We start from the raw sequence: 24,320 nt of genomic DNA, 5'->3' as shown, positions 1-24,320 counted from the left end.
GAAGGCAGGCAGAACCGGTGTAATCAGCTGAAGACTTAGAAGATATGAATGAATATTCATGCAAAAATGTTTTCATTGTCCAACTCGGCCAAAAACCTTGCTCTGACTTTGTTGTTCTCCTTGCTGAGAAAAATGGGTTGCTGTAAGCGCAGCTTTTCAGACTACAGTTTCCTACATTTGTGTCATTCTTTGGACTTGTAATTACATAGTGAAGAGACAAAGGAGACTTGGCAGGCAGTCATACTCACAGCAGTCTAATGTCATACGGTTTCTCTGAGAGAAAAATGTTCTGAAACAGATGAGATAATGTACTTAACTTTGAAAAATAAGCCACTAAGCACACACTGGACAAATAGTCTCATAACATTTTATCATCAGTACAAGAAAATCAACACTTCTAAAACATCTGACTGTGGCAATGGCAGCTGAAGGTCCCTGTTAACATTAGACCAGATTTTTGCAGTGTGATGTTGAGTTTTCAAGGGCCACTATTTTTCTGTTTATCTCCAACCAAATTAGGCTCAAAGCAGTGGGAGGCCAGCTCGCAGACATCTCTTGAACAGTATATTCCTTTTATGCAGTGATAAGTAAGAGGTTTTTTTCAGGTTCTCCTAGCTTTTGGTGAAAGGCCATCTTTTCTTCTCTCTCCTATTATGATTTTCAAAAGAATCTCCAATAAAACTGTACAAACAGAACTGCAATAATTATATCTGTCTTGGTAAAAATAAAGGGTTGCTGTCTGCCTTTCCCAGAAGAAGGGATAAACTTGGTGCTTTCCTAGAAGCTTTTGATTATTACACATGCATGTATCCCTGACCTCCCATTTGCCTTCAGCTGAAGATTGTTGAGACCGAAAGAATGAATAAATAAACACAAATTTTTAAAAAGTTTGCATCTACTTGAAATGCTCCTGCCGCAAGCAGCCCCCAGATAAAATACTGCGACAGGAAAATTCTCTCTTCTTGTCTATTCCTTTTAATTGGCCTAATTCTTCACACAGCTTAATCAGGGAGTGAATAGCTCCAGAAGCTTAATTCTAAGTAAAACATTACTTATATTTGCATAAAATTTTTCTCCCTGGGATTCAACAAGTTTATGTTCCTGCTGGTTTTATGGCTTTTCTCAGACCTGGTTTCCTTCAAAAGCAAAAATTTTACTTTGTTTTGTTCCTGACTGTAGCAACCAGAGTCAGACCTGCACAACCACGCACAGCTCGGCAGACGTCCACACAGCCAAATGCCTTCCCAGTATAGATCTGCCCCATCCTTTCCATGCTAAAGGGTACCTTCCAGGTAACACTAGGGAAGGAGCCAACTTCCTCCTCCTCTTTTAGATCCCCACTAACCTGAACATCCTTTAATAGCTTATTTGCATGTTTACTATATGCTGCGTGAAAATTAAACCACTAAAGCTCAGCTGAACATGACATTGCTTACATTGAAGCTACTTTTGCAATTTTTTAATGGCTATAAGTTTGACTTCTTGTATCGGCAACATTAATTAGTACCACTGCTGCCAATGGAAGTAGCTATATTTAATAATGTTCCCCCTGGTTTTCTTCTGATTATCAAACCTGTCAGGCTTTTTTTTTTACATTATAGAAATTTCATGTCTGGAGTCTGAAATTGTATCAAGCTGACCCCTGCACTATAACTTGTCAGTCTTTTCATGAAGAGAAGGTTGCTTCTTTGGGGAGACAGGGACAGCCATGGCTCTTGACATCTCTACAGACAGACAGGCAAACAAGATCCTAGTTCACAACCAGAGACAAAAGCCAGGTCTCAGCTTTATCTCTGTGGGTCCAGAGGACATGGACCTTGTTAGAACAACTCGGCAAACTTGACTCTGACAGTCTTCAGTCTCTGCACGATGCCTCTGGTAGAGCTGACGTACTGTGTGAATTATTTTCTCATAAACCAAATCTAAATTTGAGCTTCTTATACTCTATCACTTAAACTGTCATCTGAAGAGAAGACAGCATTTCTGTGACTTCTGTTCTGTGCCATAAATTAAAACAAGACAAAACTCAGATTCCCATAGACAAAATGACACACAGTATTTTTAGTACTCAGCAGTAAGGAAAACTTTATTTCCTCATTTTCTCCTGTCTTCTCTGATTCAGTAAATTCCATTTTGGAAGCTAATCATATTAAGTAGCTTAACTTATTATAGGCGTGATGGTGGGCAAGCACACATAAGTCTAACACACAAATTATTCTCAGGGAGACAATCCATTGTGTCAGCTAGTGATCAAAGTGCCCATTTATATTCACAGTGCTATGTACAAAATTATTTCATTTCAACATCTAATATTTTTTTTTAGCCGTAAATGATTATGTGAGAAACAAATCATTTGGAACTTAGAAGAGTGGTATCATTGTAAATATCTCTCTGTGTCTCAGCTTAATAAGGGACATCAAAACTCTGAGATGCTATGACCCAAAATGGTTCCTTCATCTGTTCGAGAAAGAGAGAGGATGCAGGATATCTTTACTACATTTTCAAAGGCACATATGAAGAAGAACCCTATCAGAAGTGATCCTGCTGTTCTCTGTCCTCCCTGAAGTTGTACTCCAAACAGGTATTTTTATATTCTTACTTTATACGGTAAGCCTTGTTTTAAATAAGCAGCCCAAGGAACTGAGAGCTCTTCTGGTGAGCCTTTGCTTTGCATTATCTCTAAAATAAATAACTGGACCTCTTTTCTGAATAAAATTTCACATTTGTAGCAGAAGAAGGCATCCTCTTCATGGGATGCTCTGGAATTTACTGATGTCTTTGAAGTAAAGAAGGTGGAGTTTCTCTGGATTCTAGGATAAAGTATTGTAAAATAACACTGGCTCTTTCTTAGCCATTTCTCGGCTAAATAAAACATCTTCTGTGCTAAACACTTACAGCACTTTTTTAGTTCAATAGTCAGCATTTGCCCCCAGATCCCAGTCTCAATGAGAAAAAGATAAGTCAGTATGGCTCACACATATGAAAGTCTTTTGTGGGTTTTGGTTAGTATTCTCATCTTCACATATAGCAAGAGTTGAACATCCTTGGGATTTTTATTGTTAAACAGGAGAGGCAGCTATAGAAAGGCTCATGAAAAGCCTTAAAACAACCCAAGGTGTTCCTGAGGTACTAGCACTTCTAGACAATATTGAGGAGAAACATGTGGGTCTTCAACCCAGTCACAGATTTGATTCTAAACTTCATTTACTTTACCTCACTTGTCTTCTCTGAGCACAGGCAGTATCTCTAGTCTTCTGCTGGCTCCCCTTCAGCTATAGGCAATGCTGAATGTTTGAATACTGATGCAGATTTTGGGTGGCACCTGGCTGAGTCTCAGGGTGTGAAGAACTTCCTGTTTCCCCAGCATACAGCTCTCTACCATTTGCACAGCTGGCTCCTCATCTTCCTCAGGAAAGTCTCACTGCTCTATTTCCAGATGCTCCTGCCACAGCTCCTTTGCTCCTGCTGCAGATGCCTGGCTCTCATGCGGAGCAGCTCTGCCAGCACCAGGGCTCAATGCCGGCAGTTTGGGTCCTCTTCACCTGCTCAGCCTTCCCTTCAATGTGGTGGCCAGAGGGGCACTAAGCTTCATACCAGCCCCAGAGAACACTATCTTGGGTGGGAGGTTTTGTCCCTGAGGCTGCTATTAAAGCCACTCTGAAAAGAGAGGGTTGGCACCAGTGCTGCAGTCAGGAAGGATGCATCTGTACGACTAGTTTAAAGGCTCCTGGGCACTGGTACATGATCCCATTCTGACTTTTTGAATGGTTTTAGCCCAGAAGAACTAGTACATTGCCAAACAATTCCTGGGTACAACTATGGGAGTTAGCATGGACCGGGGAGCCCATCAACAGCCTGCCTGGAGCCAGGCTATGCGGGGGAGGCTGGGGCTCAGGGCGCTCCATGGGCTCAGGGTGCTCCATGGCTCCTGGCCCCAGAGCCAGGGGACAGTCATGGGTAGGTTGGATTTACTAGTATGCCTCCAAACTATGCACGTTGATTTTGATTTCAAAAATTGCCATAGATTTTGGGTCTGTGACAGATCCTTCTTCTGCTGTGTATATATGCGCTGAGCAAACAGGGATTTTTGTTTCTTTTCTTTGTTTGAAATTCTCAAAATTTGAAGTTTACAAATGCAGGGCTGTATGATAACAAAAACATAATTTGATACTTGGTAGCAAAATAATTGGTTCCTACCTTTTTTTCAGGCCACTGTCAATTTGCCACCTTGTTTTTTTCTTAAAAAGGCCAATGAAATGGCCTCATGCAGGCAGCAAGTCACCCTGACGCCATTAAAGTAAACAAGAAAACAAATAAAAGCTACATCTGTCATGTTGCCTAAACTATATTGATGAGAAGGGAAACAAGACCATAGAAGTTAATATGTCTATGAGATAACTGACAGCCTATGCTGTCATTGTTCTCTGACTTAAATGCTCTGCTAGAAAGAGAACGATACTGCCTACAAAAAAAAGTTTGTCTGAAAAGGATGCATGCCCTGCTCTTTCAGGGTCTGGCCTTTTCTTACTTAGGCTTTTTTCTTCTTTTTTTTTTTTTCCCTTGCTGCTGTCTTTAAGGTAGATAAATATGAAGTTTACTGACCTTCATAGCGATAGCAAGTATTGGCACATCTCTTTTGAAACATGCCTTGTTTAGGCTATCTGAGACTCTGAGCTCCTGAAGAAAGAACTACCCATTACACGATAGATGTTAGATAGCTGTTAAGTTAGATGAATCACCTACTGAAGACACCTTATTCTCTTCATTGCCTGTGGATGGATCAGTCTAAACACCTGGTGTGGTATTCGGTTGCTTAAATATTAGTCCTCCTGTTACTTTAGCTTTCTCAGGTTCCTTGGAGGGGCAGCGTGGGGCTGGTAGAGATGATCTAGGACTGGTGGATCCATACATCTTCTGAAGTAGCAGGTAGGTTAGGCTGAGGGTACACAAGCGATACTGGAAGTTTGTGGCTTTGTTATTGAGTTATACCTAGAATGCTACAGTTAGCAGAGGGGAGTATTCCCTTGATTTCTTCTGGCACGTTATTGGGGAATATGCCTTGATAAAAGATTTGCAGCTCTTGAAATTTCAAGTGAAAGACAGGAAAAACAATGTAAATCTCTTCCGGCTGTTTCAATACAGAGAAAAGGCTTTCATGAACTATGTGATTAAAAAAAAAAAAAAAGCTTGAAGCCCCAAGGAATTAGGGTGACTTCAGGAATCATTCTTGGCATGCCCTGTAGGTCTGGGTAACATCCATGGAACTCTACTGTTGTGACAGCAATGAAATCAGCTGCAGGGGGGGAGAGGTGTTTATAAATTGTGGCAATTCTCTGGCACTACTGTAACTACAAGAACTTCAGACTGGTGCAGTTCTTGAGTTCTCGGTTCCTGTTTCAAGAAAGCAAGAAATCCTTTTTAAATCTGACCCTTTGCTGGAGCAGTGACGCTGGTAGTATCGTGCTGATCAACACTTTTGTTTCTGGAATTCCTCAGCCATTTGCACTTCGGTCGTCATATCCATTAATATTTCTTTTTTACACACTAGTATAGCAAATTATTAATTTAGCTTTGGACCTATAATTGCTTGCTGGGCTTTGTTTTCTGACATGTGACAGAATCTTTTTGCTGTAGTGCTACAGAAACAAGACCTGCTTTGTGTGTGAGCATGTTTTTACACGTGCATGGGAGCAAGCATGTACCTTTGTGTCCAAGTGTGTAAAAATCCTGTAGGGAGAATGGGGGGAAGGAGGGGAATAAATTATTCCCCATCACAGCAGCACATTAATTCAAATGGACAGGAAGGTCCCTACAGCTGTGAGGTGAATCACTTGCCAGCACACTCCTTAGCCTGCAATAAGGTAATATGCAATCTGCTCCCTCCCTGGCATACGTGGGGAAGAAAAAGGTCAAGGAATAGGAAAAATAAAGTTTTTCGTTGTCAGTACCATTTTCTATAACTTCTTTTTCATGATTCTGCATTTCTGATGCAAACAATGCTAGTGATAAAAAGAGAGCAAACAAAATCAGAGGGAGGGGTAACTGGAACAAATCCGGAAGTATTTCACAAAAGAAGAGGCAGGAAGGTGTATTCTGTGAAAAGTCTCCTTCCTCCTCCTTCCTTAATTCTTCAGCTGCCTAGTATTGCCCCCGAGCACCCTTAATATAGTCACAGCTCATTTTTATGTAAGTAAATATCCACCGTGTGGCAAAACTGAGCTTCAGTGCCGTGCTCCGTTTCAGGCAGCTCATGGGCCACGGCAGGGAGCTGCGCACCTAAAGAGGGACAAGTCCTCCGCTTCTGCCTTATGGATCTCTGAAGTGCTGGGTAATTCAGCTCCCTGTCTGATAATCACATTTTGTTTGATATAACTTCTTAATTATACCATGAATATGTGAGGAAACTGCTTATCGGTTTAGAGTGTGGAGATTAGAATTAAAAATGTCTCAGTTTTCTCTGTTATTGCGTGGGTGTCAGTGCAACAGACTAATACGGAGCAGGCAACTATCAACCGAGATGTCAAAAAAGGCAGTCATTACAGCAGCTGGAAAGACTGCTATTGACTTTATTGCTGAAGGAAATGTTTGCTTAGTCTGTGTCTGCAGGTAACAATGAATCTTTTAAAATAAACTCTGGAATCATTTCCTGGTGCTTCACATTTCTTGAATGCCTAATCTCTCCTTAGTAAATAGAATTGTTGTTTGTTGTTCAGGTTTCAGGCAGGAAACATGAATGGGTCTTGAAAGATATATATTTTTAAATACTATGTTTATTAATAGTAGCAATGAGGGAACCCTTGCATCTTCCATTTATTCATCTGATCAGTCAGGAGCTGGTATAAAAAGACTTCAGATCTGCTGTCTTTCAGGAAGCCAGTTATTGCGTGATGACTGCTGGTTTGGTGTTTCTGGTATGTGTTAGATTAAGAGGAACAACCACTTCTTGAGTTTAATCATTCAACCTTATAATTCTGGAGGCAACAGCATGTTAATTCAAGTAGAAAAAGTGTGGGTGATGATTTTATTCACCTGCTCAGTGGAGGAAAACCAGCTGTTCCACAGTGAGACTTACCCATGAATAACAAAGAAAAGGGCAATACAATAACTGTCACTGTATTTTGGGGCATCACCTGGAAGGCTAATAGCATGTGTCCTTGTGCCAACTGGCATTCAGCAGCACCAATTTCATTAACGCTTATTGGTTAGTGTTTTGCATTTTATTTCATGTAAGAATGAGATCTAATTGTAACATCGGTTAGGAGAAATATCAAGTATTTCATTAGAGACGCCAGATATTCTCAATATAAGCTGTCTTATAACTAGCCAAACCTCTTACTCCTAAAACACCTCAGAAGTACCAGACTGTGCTTGGTACAGTGTACTTTAAGACCGTATCTTTCCTCTCATTCTTGACAAACAGCTGTTTGTCCAGAGAGTTCTTCTAAATGGCTACAGGAATACCTTAGTTTGGGATATAGCTTGTATTAGTAGAAGGTAAATCTTCCAGAGATGTGAAGTTCATACTTATTGAGTCTTCTGTACTGGTCAGGAACGAGTGGCTATTCCGGAAAATGAGTGAGCCGCCAAGAGTATCCATCTTATTACTGTTGAAGCACTGCCAGTGCCCTGAAGTGCAGAGGTGCAGGGTCACAGCCCTGCAGACCGCGGAGGAGGTGGCAGCAGCAGCCTGTACAGAGGCCCCCTGACCCCCTGGAGCCTGGTTATAAGTTGTCCCTGCTGCTCACTGAAGCAGCAAGAAGCACGACTCAGGCCCTGCAGGGTTTTCCCTTTGGCTGCCTCCTCTGCCGCTCCGTCAGGGCTGCTGGCAGTCTCTGGCACCAGCCCGGCTGCCTGCTGCTCCCCAGCAGGCGGGGACTGCAGGAGACTGGCACAGTGAATGGTCGCTTACCTGGCCGTCTTGAACTGCTGGCGGATGCCCTCTGAGATGCTTCTGCTGCTTTCTGGTCATCATTTTGGGATGCTTTCTGGTGTCCTTTTACTTCAGTTCCTCCAATGGTTGCTGTGTTTCAGCCCTTGCTAATGGGCCTGGGTACTAAATCGGAAGTGAAAGTCTGGATTAGTCCAAATGTGTTCCTTTCTAACCAGAAATCATCTTGGAGTGGGATCTGGTGCACAGGCCACTAACCAGCTTTAATCACATGAGGCCCAGTGCAGCCCCTTACTTGCTGTGGGTTGTCTCTTGTAGATAAGAGGAAGTCTGGGACTTCCCTTTTAACAGTTAAAATTAACAATTGTACATCTAAATATTATGTGGCTCAATGAAAGAGGCAAAGAAGCTAGTGCAATGCAAATAACCATGGAGTACTTAAATTGGAATAAACTCTTTAAATAGTACCTATATACAGTGCTGATAATCGTGACTGGGTTTAAAAAGACGTGTATTGTGAGCCTTAATTCTATCCTAAAATAAAATCTGAGGAGTCTTCTGCATAGCTGGAGGAAAAATCTGTTCTCTAAAAACAAATTTCCAACTTTACATCTTTGTGTTGAATAAAGGTATAGCATCACAAGTTGTGTTGGGGTTTTTTTAATTTTGTGAGTGTGTGGGTGGTTCTTTTCCTAGACACTGGTTAAAGGAGTCTTGTCACGTGGCTTTAGTTCTCACAGTGCATGCAAAGGGTGGTTTCAAGAAGACTTTCTAAATGTAAAGCTAAGTGTAAATGCATGATGTATCGATCTAATGTACTTTCTGACATGTTGTCTTGGAAGTAAAAGAGAAGCATCCAGTATGCTGGTTTGAGAGACGTAACTAGGAAATATTCTGAGCCATTACCTGTATACAGAGAAACAGACCTTCATGAGACTTAAGCATCTACTCAAAGTGTATGCTTGGATGTTGACCTGGCACTGTGGAAGGTCTCCCTAATTTTTTTTTCCTTCAACCATCAAGACTTTAAATCTGAACTTGAAGTATACGCACCCAGTGCGAATGAGGCTTTGGAAAAAGAGGTAATATTAGATTAAGGTGAAAGCTCTGTTAAATATGGAGGAAAACTTGGAATTGTAAGTGCCTGGAGAAAAGACCAACCCTTTAGTAGGATAGTCAATAAAGAAATTACACATTTCATCCAAGATAAGAAATTACTCAAACAATCTTAGAGGTGGGACCTTCTAGAAGCGGATTAAAAGCAGGAGTTTAATTTAGACAATCTGAGTCCATCTTGGAGAACAGATATATTTCTAGAGAGAAAAGTTTGCCTTTGAATACTCCCAAGATCAAGCTTTGGCAACACTGTGATCGTATCCCTTAACCTTGGTATAGCTCTTCACTCAGGAATGAATGCTACTGTTTTATTTGCTGTCAAGCTTCCAGTTGCTGGAAAGGAGATGGTGAGGTTTGCTATTGTAACATCTGGATTCTGAGTTACAGCATTCAGCAAATGGGGCAGAAATTCAGCATGGCATATGTGATGCTTATTTTGATAGCCTATTGAGCTATTACCCCAGACTTTGATCCTAGATGCTGTCTTCTGGAATGATAAAAGATGGCTAATTAATGGCTGATTTGCCCTCTCTTTCATTATGTGTACCACAGTGCTGCATTAAATGTACTTCTATTCCATGTTAATCCACTTGGGGTATTCTTATTGTATGCAAAAATTTGCTTCTGTCTCTCCATCGCTATGACCTTTTCTTATTTTATTTTGATCAACCATTTTTGTGGGAGTTGATAGCAGGAGGAGATTCTGTGACTTTGATGTGTTAATATATTTTTAACCAGAGGCAGATTAAAACTATGTTGATTTGGTGGTACAGCTGTGCTCTGCAGTTCACCCTCAAGCCTTACTCCCCCAGAAAGGGTGGGCCGGGGGATTGGGGGAAGGTGAGGGATCACAGGGGGGTTGTTCTCCTGGTCCTCCTGAACAGACTAGACTCCTCTGTGATCTACTCTGAAATCTAACACACACGATGAACATGGGATGTAGGTGGGGTGTGCTGAGCTCCAAACCAGGAGCTCAGCAGGTGCTCCTGGTCCTTCCAACTGGATTTTGCTCCAGATGGTAGGGCCTGTAGATTGGTGGGTTCAGGTGCATGTAAGTGTATTTAATACTGTTTTGAGACATTCTTCTCTTGAGATGCAGAATTATCTCCTCTCTGCTGTCGGGTCAGTGTTACATGGTGTTCCACATGGTCTGCGCGGGTGATGTTAAAAGGCACAAAGTACAGATAATGCACTTGATGTTCTGTGAAAGTCAGAAACACTGAATATCCAAACATGGCCTGGAAAGAGACCGAGTGATAATTTCAAGCTAGAACAACTTGCTCATAATTGTCAGTTTGACCTTATAAAGTGAATTGGTCAATCCTTGCTTCTTACCCTAGGTGTTTTTTGGGCTCTCTACAAGCTCAGAGGAATCACTACATCTGTTTATATTATTCCACTTCATAACATATAGACAAGAAATATAACTTAAAATTAAAGCGAGCTTGTATACTAGAGTGTTTTCCTTTAGCAAGAAGCAAAATGGATTTAGTGGTAAATTTTGCAAACGTGAAGTCACATGATAACAGGAACAGGATACAGCATCACCCCAGACTTGGCAACGGCAGTGTCTTCTTGAAGAATGGAAAGGATATGATAGGTAAAACTCAGAAAATATAAGCAGTTATAACTATATTGGGGTTTTATTTTACAGGCAGAGGAAAAGGCAGAACTGCTGGTTTTAATTCATCCCTAAAAGATAAAATATAGTAAATGTAAAATGGGGGCAGCTGGACAACTGTAAGGAGAATAATGCATAGCTGTTGAAATATGGTAAGTATTGGGAGAAAACAGACTGAATCTTAGGAATAAATCCAGGACACCAATTTATTTTTATGATCTTCGAGGGAATCCTAAACCAGTCCAGCTCTTAGTGATTTTTGCCCCACATCCAAATTAATTCCTCTGTGTGCATCCCAGTCCTGCCAAGTGGAAATGCAAGATTGCTGGTAACAGCCTGTAAAGCTCCCTATCGCCTCCCTTTCATGGGCCACTTGAAATGTTGTGCTACTTGTTTGCCGCTGTCCCTTTGGATAATACCATGAGGACCAGCTCTAAAACAGGCATAAACAACTACAAATTGACTTTCAAGTGGCTGTCAGACACCTGGAGACCCACAGCTTCTGTTTAATGGAAGCACAAAGCCAACTCTGTGAAACCCTAAAGGCAGCAGGGGTTACAAACGTGACTGATGTAGCTATTCCACTGAGATGCAAAACCACTGTATTTGGAGCCAGGCTTGCCATCAAACTCACAGCAGAGCTCAGTGTTTCCAAGTTATAATTCAGAGATTTAATCCTTCTGAAGGAATATTTGTATGGTCGCAGAGAAGGGAAGCTCATACCTTCATTATACGATGTTATAAATAGCTCCCCAGAAAAATGAACCTTTGCTACATCCATGAAAGACTAAAATATTACATTTATTAGATTTTTGACATAGCACAACTTCAGCCACTGATTAGATCTGTGTCCTGCAAATGCATGCATAGAACGCAGTGACAGAGATGGATATGCTTTCTCAGTTGAAATAATATAAAGTTTTCTTAACACTAAATTCTTTACTTTAAGCATATGGTGCAGCAAGCTTCTATTTGGTTTATCTTAATTGTTAAACCAAACAGATACAAAATGCATGCCAGTATCTTGCCTTATTCCTTTTTAAAAAAAGTCTCTTGGAACATTAATCTTCCCACTGACCATGTCGGCAGCTTTCCGCCTGAGCTCAGCAGGAAAGTGAGATGTCTGCTGAAGGCCTTGTAGGATCCAAAACTGCATGTTTTGAAAATGTCAGTTTTACTGAGGGCTTTCTCTCATGAATTCTCATTGCAAATAAAATGATCCTGGGGAAAAGGGGAAACACTGAGGTGCTGGAAAATAACAAAATCATAATCCAGCTTTTCCAGCAGTGCTCATAAAACTGAAGAGAGGAGGAAGCCTATAATACAACACTGAAAAGAAGTATTTAATTACTGTGTTAACCCTTCTTACACATTTTTTAAGTTAATTTATTGGATCTTTTCCCAAATAACATAACATCAAAAGGGTTCAGAATGCTGAACGGTCTCACATAATCTGATGTGATTTTATATACCACTTTATACCTGATGCGTTGCACAGAAAACCTACTTTATAAATTCAAGGAAGTGTTTTGCATTTAGTGTTTTTGATTTGTCGATACCTCCTTGCTAAGGAGCAAAGACTTTTCAAGCCATTATGCTATTAGGAAAAAAATCCAGTTTAACTCAGAGTTAGGGTGAATATATAGTCTTTTCACTAGTCTAGCTGGACTGGCTTCAAATCCTACTTTATCTTGATCCATGGCAATTTTCTCACATAGCCTCAGATATCAGCTATTTCTAGAAGTGATCAGGCAAGAATGTTTTCTTCGGGAAGGCATTGTGCTTAATGATCTGAAAATTATTCCTTCAAATATGTATACTCAGCCTCTTAAAAGAATATGTTAAAGGATGTAATGTAGCCATAATAGTGTTTTTCTTTCTTGGTGTTTGTTTCTCTTGGCTTAACTATTAACTTTTGATAAGCTGCAACAAAGGAAAATCTGATCTGCATGGAATTAGGGTTGACACAAGCTGAGTACTGTTGCTGGGTACTTTTGAGGGAAGAAAAAGTCATGCCACCCATTTTCAACTTGCGTGAACTAATTTGCCACACGTGTGTACTTTCTGTTCCATGACCAGTGCATGGCTGAAAAAAACTCGGTTCAGTTTCTTAGTGCACTCTTGACAGCTTGAACTGAGGAAAGCTGAAGAACCAAGAGGCTGAATTACAGAGCTCAGAGGGTTGTGGTCAACAGCGCGGAGTCTGGTTGGAGGCCTGTAGCTACCGGTGTTCCCCAGGGGCCTGTGCTGAGTCCAGTCCCGTTCAACAGAGTCATCAGTGACCTGTACGATGGGACAGAGTGCACCCTCAGCAGGTTTGCTGATGATACCAAGCTGGGAGGAGCGGCTGATACACCAGAAGGCTGTGCTGCCACCCAGCAAGACCTGGACAGGCTGGAGAGCTGGGCCGAGGGGAACCTCATGAAATTCAGTAAGAGCAAGTGCAAGGTCCTGCACCTGGGGAGGAACAACCCCATGCACCAGTACAGGCTGGGGGCTGACCTGCTGGAAAGTGGCTCTGTTGAGAATGACCTGGGAGTGCGGGTGGGCAGCTGGCTGACCCTGAGCCAGCACTGTGCCCTTGTGGCCAAGAAGGCCAAGGGTATCTTGGGGTGCATAAAAAGGAGTGTGGCCAGCAGGTCGAGGGAGGTTATCCTCCCCCTCTACTCTGCCCTAGTGAGACCACATTTGGAGTACTGTGTCCACTTCTGGGCTCCCCAGTTTAAGGACAGGGAACTGCTTGAGCAAGTCCAGTGGAGAGCTACCAAGATGATCGGGGACAGGAGCATCTCCCTTATGAGGAAAGGCTGAGAGACCTGGGTGTGTTCAGCCTGGGGAAGAGAAGACTGAGGGGGGATCTTATCAATACCTATAAATATCTGGAGGGTGGGTGTCAAGAGGATGAGGCCAGACTCTTTTCAGTGGTGCCCAACGACAGGCCAAGGGGCAATGGGCACAAGCTGGAACACAGGAAGTTCCACTAAAACATGAGAAAAATCCTTCTTTCCTGTGCGGGTGCCAGAGCAGGGGCACAGGCTGCACAGGGAGGGTGTGGAGTCGCCTTCCCTGGACACATTCAAAACCCACCTGGGTGCAGTCCTGTGCCCCCTGCTCTGGGTGGCCTTGCTCAAGCAGAGGGGTTGGATGAAATTCTCTCCAGAGGTCCCTTCCAACCCCTACCATTCTGTGATATGTGATTTACAGTACCTGGGGATCTGTACTGGTCAGCCATCAAAAGGAATGTCTCCAAGCTTGTGATCCTGTACCTTAAGAGAAACCTGACTGACCTTTTATGATTGTTAATTCAGTGACTTTGTGGCACTTCAGTAAAATATTTTTCTCTTTCTGGCCATTTCTGCAGGATGTTCCTATTTGTGTGAGGCTTTCATAGGACAGCCCCATATTAACGTGAGTATGGGGTTCGGCTGGCTCTGATGCCATCCTAGTCTATATTAATGGGAGTGAGTACAAAGTGGGGTGAAACCCTAGATGTCTAAAAAAACCCCACCCAACTACTGCTCCCTCACAAAACTTTCACTGACTTTGCTGGAGTCAGATGTTTCACACACAAATACTTTTGTTCTCCTGCAGCTAGATTCACAGTGTATCGTGCAAGAGTCATAAGACTTCCAAAATCAATAGGTCTTCTAAGTAGTGATAATGATTAGATAATCTTGATATACTATATTGTAAATCAGTATGGAATGCACAATATTCTGTGGTATATGTGTGATATATAAATGCTCAGCCTACATAGTTTTTCTGTCACCTTTATAGCCAAGGAAACATTGCTCACATCTCTCTAATTCTATAATTTCTCCCGTGCCTAAGAAAAGGTAGTCATTAAAAAACTCAACTACAAATCATGCTATATTTTTGCTAGAAAACTTACGGAGTAGTAGACCTCACTCAGACTTCGAGAGGCAGACCTGTCTCTTGCTAAAGCAAGCTCTTTGGAGCTGTTGGAAGATTTACCTAAATGAAATCCAAGGTAAAATGGATTATTGAGGAAGGCTAATTTCTGCTGACTAGCAAAGCTGCTTCAGCATTTGGCCTGATAGAAGAAAGAAATGAGGAGAGAATCCTGAAAGCTTCAGAGAAGAAATTTCAGTTCAGGCTTTGGGGGGGTTGCTGGGGAGGACAGCCCAAAGCACATCATAGAGCTGACCTAGAAGAGAAGTGTATTGTAGCTGTGTGTAACCTCTAGTCTGCTGATATACTATCTTCTTTTACCTATAAATTATATCACTTGTCCTGAAAGACAAGGATGTGAACAGTGTCCCTGAGGAGCAGCCAGGGACAGCTAGAAGAAACGGCAGCCTTTCCCTTGCCCCTGCAGAGCCTCAGCTGCTTCTGACACCCAGATATCTGGAGACTGAAGGGAATAACTTTGGTCAGTCTCCAGCCAGAACAGCAAAACACTTCACAGCTCTCACCTGCTGCTCAGAGTGACCTGCTGCATGGTCCATCAGTGTGTTCATAAGAGATTTTATGCACCATTTATTTCCTGACTAGATGTGCTCAGAGCTTCACTGTAGCTCCCGAAGATGTTGCCATGCAGCCAAATATAATATGAGGCCAGAAGAATGCTGATAGCTTGTCAAAAACAAGGGAAGACAGACTGAATTGCCAGAGGGAGAGCTCCTGGCTGCTGAGATCCATCTTGCTGAGGGGAACTTTGTCACAAGCTCCATCTATTCTTCCTGGGAAATGCTCAGGTTGCACTTGCACTGGGATATTGCTTTGGGATGTTGCTGGCTGTAGATGCCTGGTCCGCTACCGCCCTGCAGCAAACATGGTTAATCCATTGCTTGAAGCTGTGGAGGAAAAGTCACTGGAGCCCACAAACACAGAGGACCTCCATGATCAGCCCATCTGTTGGCTTTGGGAGCCTGTTTTTTTTTAATCTGCTGAGATAGTAGCTGATGTTTGACAGAAGTATACTGGAAGTGGAAGTATGATTAAGGAGATAGGATGTAGCCAGAGATGATAAAGGGCTTTATTTACGTCTCATCAGGTCTTATTTCATGAAGATTTTAATCTTCTCTTAAGATACATATATAAAAAATGGAGAACATCAGCCTATCCGCAGCGTATAATTTTTAAAGGACTATAAGGACTAACATTTTTTTTTCAGTGCTTTCCCTTGCTACCCTTCAGCTCTTGATGCACTGTTCACCTTTCTCATGCTGAAATCTAGAGCAAAATTTCTAGGCAAAGTCAGTGATCGTGTTTCCTTATGTGTCCTTTGCTATTCAAAGGTAACTGCAAAGTTAGAAGGGTTTCACTGATAATCGGTTAAATGCTTTTGCAGTCAGTTGGCGTTCTGCAGACTCATTCTCACGAGGCTGAGGAAAGCTCACTAAAAAGGGAAATACCAGACCTTTTGCAAAGCTTATTTGTTCTTTATTTCTAAAAACAATTTATCCTAATCCCAGAGCAGAAAACCTAACTCTTATGCAGAAGGAGGGTAATTTATGTTGAAGCTTTGATGTTCAGCAATCAGATCGCTGATATCTGATGATGGGATTATGTACCAAGTCTATTTCCAAGTTAGAGCAAGAAAATTTCAAGTGGCAAATTTCCTTTTCTTCTTTCAGCTAACACTTTTGTCACAGAAATTACTTCCAGTATATCTGACTGCACAAAGGAACTAGGACTGTTCCACAGCTATTTTAGCCAATTACTTAAACCATGTAAGAAGCTTTTAATCAGAGTTTACTGATATAAACCAAAGAATTGCAAGGTTATGATGTTTGTACATATTCTTGGTTTAACATGTGTAGGTTTGAGAGTTTGTAAAGTGCCAATTTTTCTTAAAACCACTGCTTTAATAATTTTTGAATTAAAAAAAAGATGGTAGCACTGGAAAAAAAGTTGAAAGATTAAAAGGGTGTGTTTTCTTACTGCATAAAGATCTAGCATCTTTTTTTTTACTTTTAGAAAATAATTAGGGAAAAAAATAAAAAAAAACCTTTGCAATTCACCTTTAAAACACCAAGCTGCTAAGGTTCTCATTCAATGAATGTTTCTGGGACAGCAGAACAGTGACACAGGCCTACAGGAATATTTGACATCAGAGCCCACCTATGAAGACATAGTGCTCTTGGCTTCACGACATGAAAATCACACTTACTTCATAAGTGAAGCTCATTAAATTGTGGTTTTCCTCTTTTTCATGAAACATAAGCATTACATATTTTAAAAGAAACTGCTTGTTTGAATGAATTCAAGTGACTGATTTTTTAATTCTATTCAATGCTTGCAGACCTCAGGCTGCAGGGGATTGCTATTCAGTGCTTTAAACTTGAGCTGTGGAGGTTAGCTGCGACTGATCTCAGAACTTCCCCTTGTTTCCTGACTGACCAGACAATGCCGTTTTGTTTCTTTTGCCAGCTGCTTGAGTAGTAATTACTGTAATCACGATGAGGGTGCTGCTGCTGTGTTTCTGTTGGGGACAGCATCGGAAGACTAGGAATTCTTTTAAAATTGAGAAATCACTCCCTTTGAACTCCCCACAGTCTTGTTTCTGTTCAGGTTAGGCTACTTTAAGACTTCTTGGTTTGGCTGCAAGTTTAAAATGTCAGCAGGGGTCTCATCACATTCAGGTAAAGATCTTGGTTTGTGTGCGTGGGTGCCTGGAGAAATCCCCATCTGTTTCAGGGAGTTGCTGTGAGGCTCTGGCAGGAGGCCTGGGCTGAGTGGCCCCCTGCAGCCATGGGCCTCCCCTGCTGAGAAACCCCTGCTGCTCGAGCCTGGCTTTGATTTTTTGCAACGTAATAGGCAATTTATTCATAACAAAACTGAGCATTTTGCACTGTTTAGAGGAGGTAAGTCAAGAGGAGAGAAACAGCAAAAAGTCACTTATATGCAGATCCTCAGATTTGTCTAATTTCTCAGGAGTTGACGTCCACCAGGAAAAGCTGGCCAACCTTTTCTCACATACCTCAGCAAAAATGCTCTTCAGCCAAGTTTATGCTGGGAAGTGCACTCAATTATTCCTGAAACTGGGATTACATTGACTAGATTAAATGTACCCTCAATCATCTAAGCTTACACAATGCAGTGAGGTGAAGACAGATTGTCAAGCACAGGAGTTTACTCTTACAGCACAGTCGTCAGTCTGTAACTCCAGAAACTCCCAGACATGAATGTGATCCTCCGTCATCTCGGGAACCGAGGATACCAAGTACTGAAGTCACGTTAATTTAACAAGGACTATAAAAGCGCAACTTTCAGTGCCAGGCTTGTACTCTGAAACTTAGTAACTTGTCTCTATCTTCTAAAACCAGGCTTTTGTTCTTCAAAAATTTAGATTTAAATGGTGGGAAATTGACACTATGCTATTCTAACAGGTAAAGCACAAAGCACAATATATTGCATGTCAGCAAGCTTTGAGTATTTCTGGTTTACCACAGAAAACGGTTGTCTCAACTTTCGTTGATCTTGGTGATCTTTGGTAGTATTTCTGCAAGTTTGTATGTTTGGGAAACCATTTTGTGAGGCATGATATAGCTTAACACTACCAAGATTTTCTGCAAGTATATTTGACATTGATGTGGTTTTTAAGTCTTTATTGAGAAGTTGTTACTGGTTTACTGTTTGGGGCTTCGATAGCCCTGTGTTCTTTTAGAGTGAGCACTCAATGGAATTGAAGAGCAAATGGAAGCAAGTATCACACATCAGACATTCTCATAAAACCACCCCAATCTTGTTCTGCCTGCTAACCAAACAAACAAAGGAGTGTCTCAATTACTTCCTCTTAATGCAGTGGATTTTCTTGTGGGCTTTGCCTGTCGTATTCTACCCTCACAGAGATATGGATTACCTAGATTTATTCCAAGATGTATTGATTTGCAAAGCAGAGCAGTGGCCTGAACTGTAACCCATTGAAAAATTGCCGTATCTGATAGAATGGCATCAGCGTTATGCAGTGTGAGAAATTTGAAGAGGAAGGAAACAGCCATGTGAACAAAGCCTTACAAACTTGTTACAGCTTCTAGTTTCAATAATATTGTTAGACATTGCTGACCTCTGTAGTCACCAGCTGTTCAGCTGAGGAAGCTGGGCATACACAACAGCACAGCTGAGGTCAAGTTGAAGGCTTATACGGCTGCCACCTCACTGACTTAACTGGATATGACTGAGACCAGCATGTGGACTCCTGCTAGATGACTCAGATGATACGTCAGGCCCATTCTTTCAATGGATAATTGTAGACCTCTCCCTTCAGAAGCTGCTTGTGGGTTATAAACAGAGGAGAGAGAGGAAACCTCTCTGTAGTCACAATTCAGGCATGTGAAATCCAGAGGGGACAGGACTCAAGCACACCGAGTTTTTCTGTTCTGATCTTTGCAACACCTTTGAAGGCTCTGAACTACAAACAGAGCAACTTATATTGGGTCAGCAGATGATGCATCTACCCTCACTGCATGGAGGCTGAAGTATTACACTGCAGTGAAACTGGTGTTGGGTTAGAGTAAAAACCCAAGAATGTTGAAAAGCAGATATTTTTATATGGAAATGTACAGGTACAGAATGGAATACGGAAAGGCTGTATGTGAAAGCTTGTTTGCAGCGCTGTGCTGTTCGTACACCTGCTTGGGTTCTCAGTTTAAGCTTTCCAAGTTAAAGATGCCACAGTGATTGTAAAAGACATGCTGTGTTTTTGTATCATCGTTTATGGTTGTGGATTTCCTTCCATCTCTAAACTGCAATTAAATGTTCCTATCATCCTGTAAATTAGCCTTTCTCTTTCAAACATCACATTTGCAACTCTATGTTCATATAATCCTGTAATTATGTAACTATTTTCATTTCAGCACTGATTCAGCAATGTACTTAAGTGTATGAATAATTTCTCTGAACCCAATGGGACTCCTCACATGCTTAAAATTAGGCATGGTTTAATTACTTTGCTAAATCAGCAGCTATACTGGTATACAGAAATGGGGCTAGAGGAGGTGGCTTGCATCTACTGTAAACACCGTTACTGAGCTGGACGTTTCTAAACTCTGATTTAACTTTCCTACTTTAAATGTTTTCAGCTGAGTCATAGTATTGGAGACACCAAATGTGAGGTATTCAGACTGAATTACATCTTTTAAAACTACATTTTCTCTAGAGGCAAAGCAGTTTTAAGAGACTTAAGCCCGCCCTTGCCCTGTGCACTCTCTTGAAGTTGACTGCCATTTCAGGCATGCTGTTGCAACTGCTTGCAGACCAGCACCAGAGAGGTCTTCTTTTTCTATAAAAAGTGGATTACTGTGCTTATCAGGATTACGACATCATCTCACATTGCATAGGTATGTCTGAGATGGCGGTAAACCATGATGCATGAACAGGAACTGATGGTGGAGATGGGAAGTCTTGGGGCCATCTCAGTCCACTATGCTACTGAAGAAAATGTATGTATATATCTACATCCTAAGAGATCTCTACAGTGGTATTCTATCCTAAAATTGCATATTGTCTAGGACCTATAATGTTAAAAGTTTTAACCAAGGTGTATCCATGAGGACTCTAACTTTTACCTTATGCTATATGAACTAGGAAACTTGAAGCATATCCACTGAGTTGGAATTACAGCTCCTCCCTATTCAGAAGAAATGGGACAGCAAGAAGTACTCTTGAAGAAAGTGGGAACATTAAAGAATGAAATGAAACATTGCAGACTGCCTTTTGTAGCAGAATATGGAAGTCTGTACGGCGCATCTCCAATTTTTACATTAGGAAACAGAGGTAAACAGACTTAGGTTCTTCAGAGTTAAGTACAAAAGAATTATTTCTATGAGGCCCAATGTTGTAAGGATTTTAAAGAATTCTTCTTACTGTCATAATGTCTTGTCCTACCATAGAAGAGCTTTCAAAGAGCAATGGTCTTACCCTGAGTCAAAACAGGACTGATAGGTTTGACATCATCTTTTGTACTCACACAGTGATCATTTTACAAAAAATATCAACACACAATCAGAATTCTCTGCAATAGGGCAGGCAAGAACAGCATTCTGTCCTAAAGTCAGAATTGAATCTTAGCACACAAAGAGCACCAAAAAAAAATGTGTGAAAATATGCTTTAAAACTATTTTAGAGACACAGAATCCATATAACAGTTGTTAAAGTTCCTGTTTGTGGATTAATATCCACTAATGGAGATGGCCTTACCTGAAGCTGTAAATAATGAGAGGCTGCCCAGACAAACATTTATGGAACAAGGTGGCAGTCTGCAGGGAGACAGGATCTCAATTAAAAAGCCAGTGCACAGCCCCATAAAAAAGGAGACAGAAAGCATAGAGGAGGGATATTTGTACTCCTTGGCTAGGAGATCTATTTGGAGATATTCAGAAAGTGAATGGGAATGGACCGCTTATGAGGAAAAGAGACTTTAGAAAGGATCAAACAAGAAGGGATTTGATCCTTTTTGTTTCATAGATTAGGTTCTGAAAAATCAGTCTGTGAAGAAAAGGCCTGATTATTGGTTTCTAGCTGAAGTTCTGTTTCATGCAGGTTTTAATGGTAGTGGCCTCGTGGTGGTAACCCTGCTACTAGCAAAATGACTCATGCCCTGGAAGGCATTATTGGAATAATTTGCCATTTTGCAAAGCTCAGTCCATAACTTTACCAAATGGGTTTTTTTGCATCAAACCCTTACCTTCTGCCTGAACATATCTTTTAAGCATTTAATGCTGATTTACAGATTTGCTTGGATAGAGAATAAACACCGTTCATCTAGTAAGATGTACTTTTTTGGCCTGAATTTCTCTTGCTTCAGCTATCAGACATCACATGAGTCAGTTAAATAGGTCTTTTTATATCTCATTCCACCAAAAAGAGCACTGAGGAACTACATATTATATAGAAAACTGCTTTACCTTCTGATGTTCTAACGGCAGTCACCTCTGACTCCAGAGCTAGGCTACCGTAGTACAGGGAATCCAATTAAACAGCCTCTGTATAAGAAAAACATAGCAACCTTTAGTACTTCAGAATGTAATTTAGCTACCTAAAAGCTATCCTATGCAACCTAAAATTGGGATTATAAAGCTCCTGTTCCTATTTACCTATGCAGGCTAGAAATTAGTGCTGTTTTGCATCAAAAACTGAGTTTGCAAGTGAGAAGAAGGAACACAGCTCTTTTATCTACTTGATCTTCGTTTTGTTGTCAAGCACTGAGGCTGCAGTGTCTCCACAGCTTGGATACTGCCACAGTGAATTTCTAGGCTCTTGGCCTCAGTGGAGGTCTCTGGTTCAAGCCCCTGCCCAAAGTAGGACCAGCTCTTGGATCAGTCCAGGCTGCTCAGGGCTTTCTCCAGGCAGGTCCTGAAAACCCCCATAGAATGAGGCTTCTTTTCCTTTCTTTTCCCACTGATGACAGCCATTATCCTGGTGATCACACCATTCTCTTGAAGTAAGGAGGCTGAACGGGCCCTAACAGAATTGGAGGTTTGCTATTTTCTATTATGAAGGGTGGTAGCAGCATCACCTTTTCTACCAAGTCTGCGGCCACTACTACAGCCTCTTAACACATCCAGATCTGTCAGTGGTTGTCAGGTGCCTTCTGAGAGTATCTACTGGAGTATGGGTTTCAGGAGGTTCAAGTAAGGATTGACTTTATGGTTGATTTAATGGCAGTAAATAAAATAACTTATATTGATATTTAATTGTGTGGCTTTGTTTACAAGCATAGGGGCACATCGTCTCTGTAATGTACTCTTCCCTTTTTGTCAATGGTCTTCTCTTTCAGCTTCTCGATGTTCTCAAAACATCCTTCAAAAATTGTACTGAAGTTACATCGTGCACAAAACTCCATAGAAACTAAAGGACAAAATGTTCATGAATATTGATGAATAATGAATCATAGGATGTTGCCCTTAGATAAACCAGCTATAAACATTAATACAAGTGACCATTTAATGTAAACACAAGTATGATGTTCTAATTTATTTTCTGTTTCCTTCTGTTTGCTAATTCATTGGTTTATTAAATCGCTTAACTGGAAAGAAGACTTTGCAAATAACAATTTCATTTGTTACACACTTATAAATATTTAATATTAATAGTTTAGGAATTGAAGAGTGGAGGTCTGTTGGAATGATGATGCCACCTGTGCAGCATGATCTTTCCCAGCTTGCCCTTATCTTCCCATTGCTCAAGATTTGGATCAGAACAGGGCTTGTTATAATCTCCGACTCTGTGCAGGACAGGGATGAAACAGCTCAGAAGAGCCTCCTACCTACCATGTGTCCTACCATCTATGTGAGTAACCAGCGTACTGAAGGAAGAAGAAAAAATATCTCGGGCCCCATCTTGCACTAGCAGATGGGTTGAGACATAATAGATTTAAGGACTGTAGACATCAGAATCTGTTTGTTCCGCTGAATTGTATAGTGCACGAGGTACAGAAACTTTATGCTTGGTGCAGCTGCTGGATTCTTACTAGTATTGCTTTGATTTCTCACTGCTTATTAAGAAATTATTCACACTTGTGATGAGCATCACACAATGATGAGTCATACAATAGCTTTTTTATGCCAGATCTTTCCGACATTCTTGAAGCTGTTTGTTTTTCCTTTAAGAAAGGAAAGTGAGTCCGAGTAGCTGCTCAGCTCCTGCTTCTTCCACTTTACTCTTACTAATTTTCTCATGACCTAAGTCTTCAGATGTTGGGCAGAGATTTATTATGATGTAACTCATGAGTGCGTTACTGAATTGATTCATTATGGATTATAACCTTTGACAATAGGAGGGTGGCTTCTAGCTGAGTAGCTTCAGTACAGCTGGACTCCAAGCAACCACCTCTGTTTTGCTTTGCTCATGGACTGCACTGGATTGGAGAAGCTGCCTAATGACAACTCATCCCATGGATGCAGGGTTTGTGAAGTGTAAGCAGGTAGGGTGTGCCACGACCACCTCCCAGAATTAATCTCTTTTCCTGCTTATTCAATAAAAAAAGGAGTAAAAAGTTTTTCCCACTCTTTATTTTCCCACCTCTTCTGTTCGTTCTTTACTTAGGATAGTCTGCTTTTTCTTTTTGTTAAAAAACAGACCTAATTTTTCCTCATAATTTCTGTTCAGTTAACCACTCCATTCATGATATGACTCAATTGATCTTAATAAAGTTATATCAGTAATGCATTTGATCCAGTGACTTTTGAAGTAGTAGACTATTTTCTTTTTCATACACGCACTTGTTTCTTTAATTTTTTTCCTTACGACTGGGGGTAACATTCTTATAAGGGTCTTTTCTAACCTTAACGATTCTATGATTCTATGATAAATACATGGGTATTTGTCTTCACGGGCTTGAGGATAGTTACCACATCTTAATAAACAACTGGATTACAACTCATAGGCAGTACATTATCTTCAACCTTCTGAGTAAGATTTTTTTAAAATTTCACAATACTATTCAGAAGAAAAAGTAAATGTTACTTCTTTGTGTGTTTTGTCTTGTTAGCAGTCATTGTCCCTGCTCTGTGGCCAATATAGTTTGCCTCTAGGGATTTATATGACATGGTTAAATCTGTCTTAACCATTGGAGCTCAAAGCTACCTTAACATCTTTTGTGAAAATACTTTCCAGGGGCCCAAATAAGCATTTGGATTTTATAGTCCCCATGTTGATATTCTCAGTGAAAGCTGCTGAGTGCTTGCAGCAGAAGCACCTGTGTGATGAGATGCCCCAAGTATTTATGCC

At 41.0% G+C, this 24,320-nt stretch overlaps 1 long non-coding RNA gene across 1 annotated transcript in view; it reads left to right on the top strand.

Moving 5' to 3' along the window:
- The first annotated feature begins 2,431 nt into the window (after positions 1-2,431).
- Positions 2,432-24,320, top strand: part of LOC135316574 (uncharacterized) — a 48,514-nt gene continuing 26,625 nt past the window's right edge. Inside the window, exon 1 of the long non-coding RNA XR_010375816.1 lies at positions 2,432-2,581. This is a non-coding gene — a long non-coding RNA (uncharacterized LOC135316574). The remainder of the gene's footprint in view (positions 2,582-24,320) is intronic.

The sequence above is a fragment of the Phalacrocorax carbo genome, chromosome 1 (assembly GCF_963921805.1).
Source record: "Phalacrocorax carbo chromosome 1, bPhaCar2.1, whole genome shotgun sequence".
NCBI lineage: Eukaryota > Metazoa > Chordata > Aves > Suliformes > Phalacrocoracidae > Phalacrocorax > Phalacrocorax carbo.
Note: the sequence above shows the minus strand (reverse complement) of the source record. Positions and strands in the feature narration are given on the sequence as shown.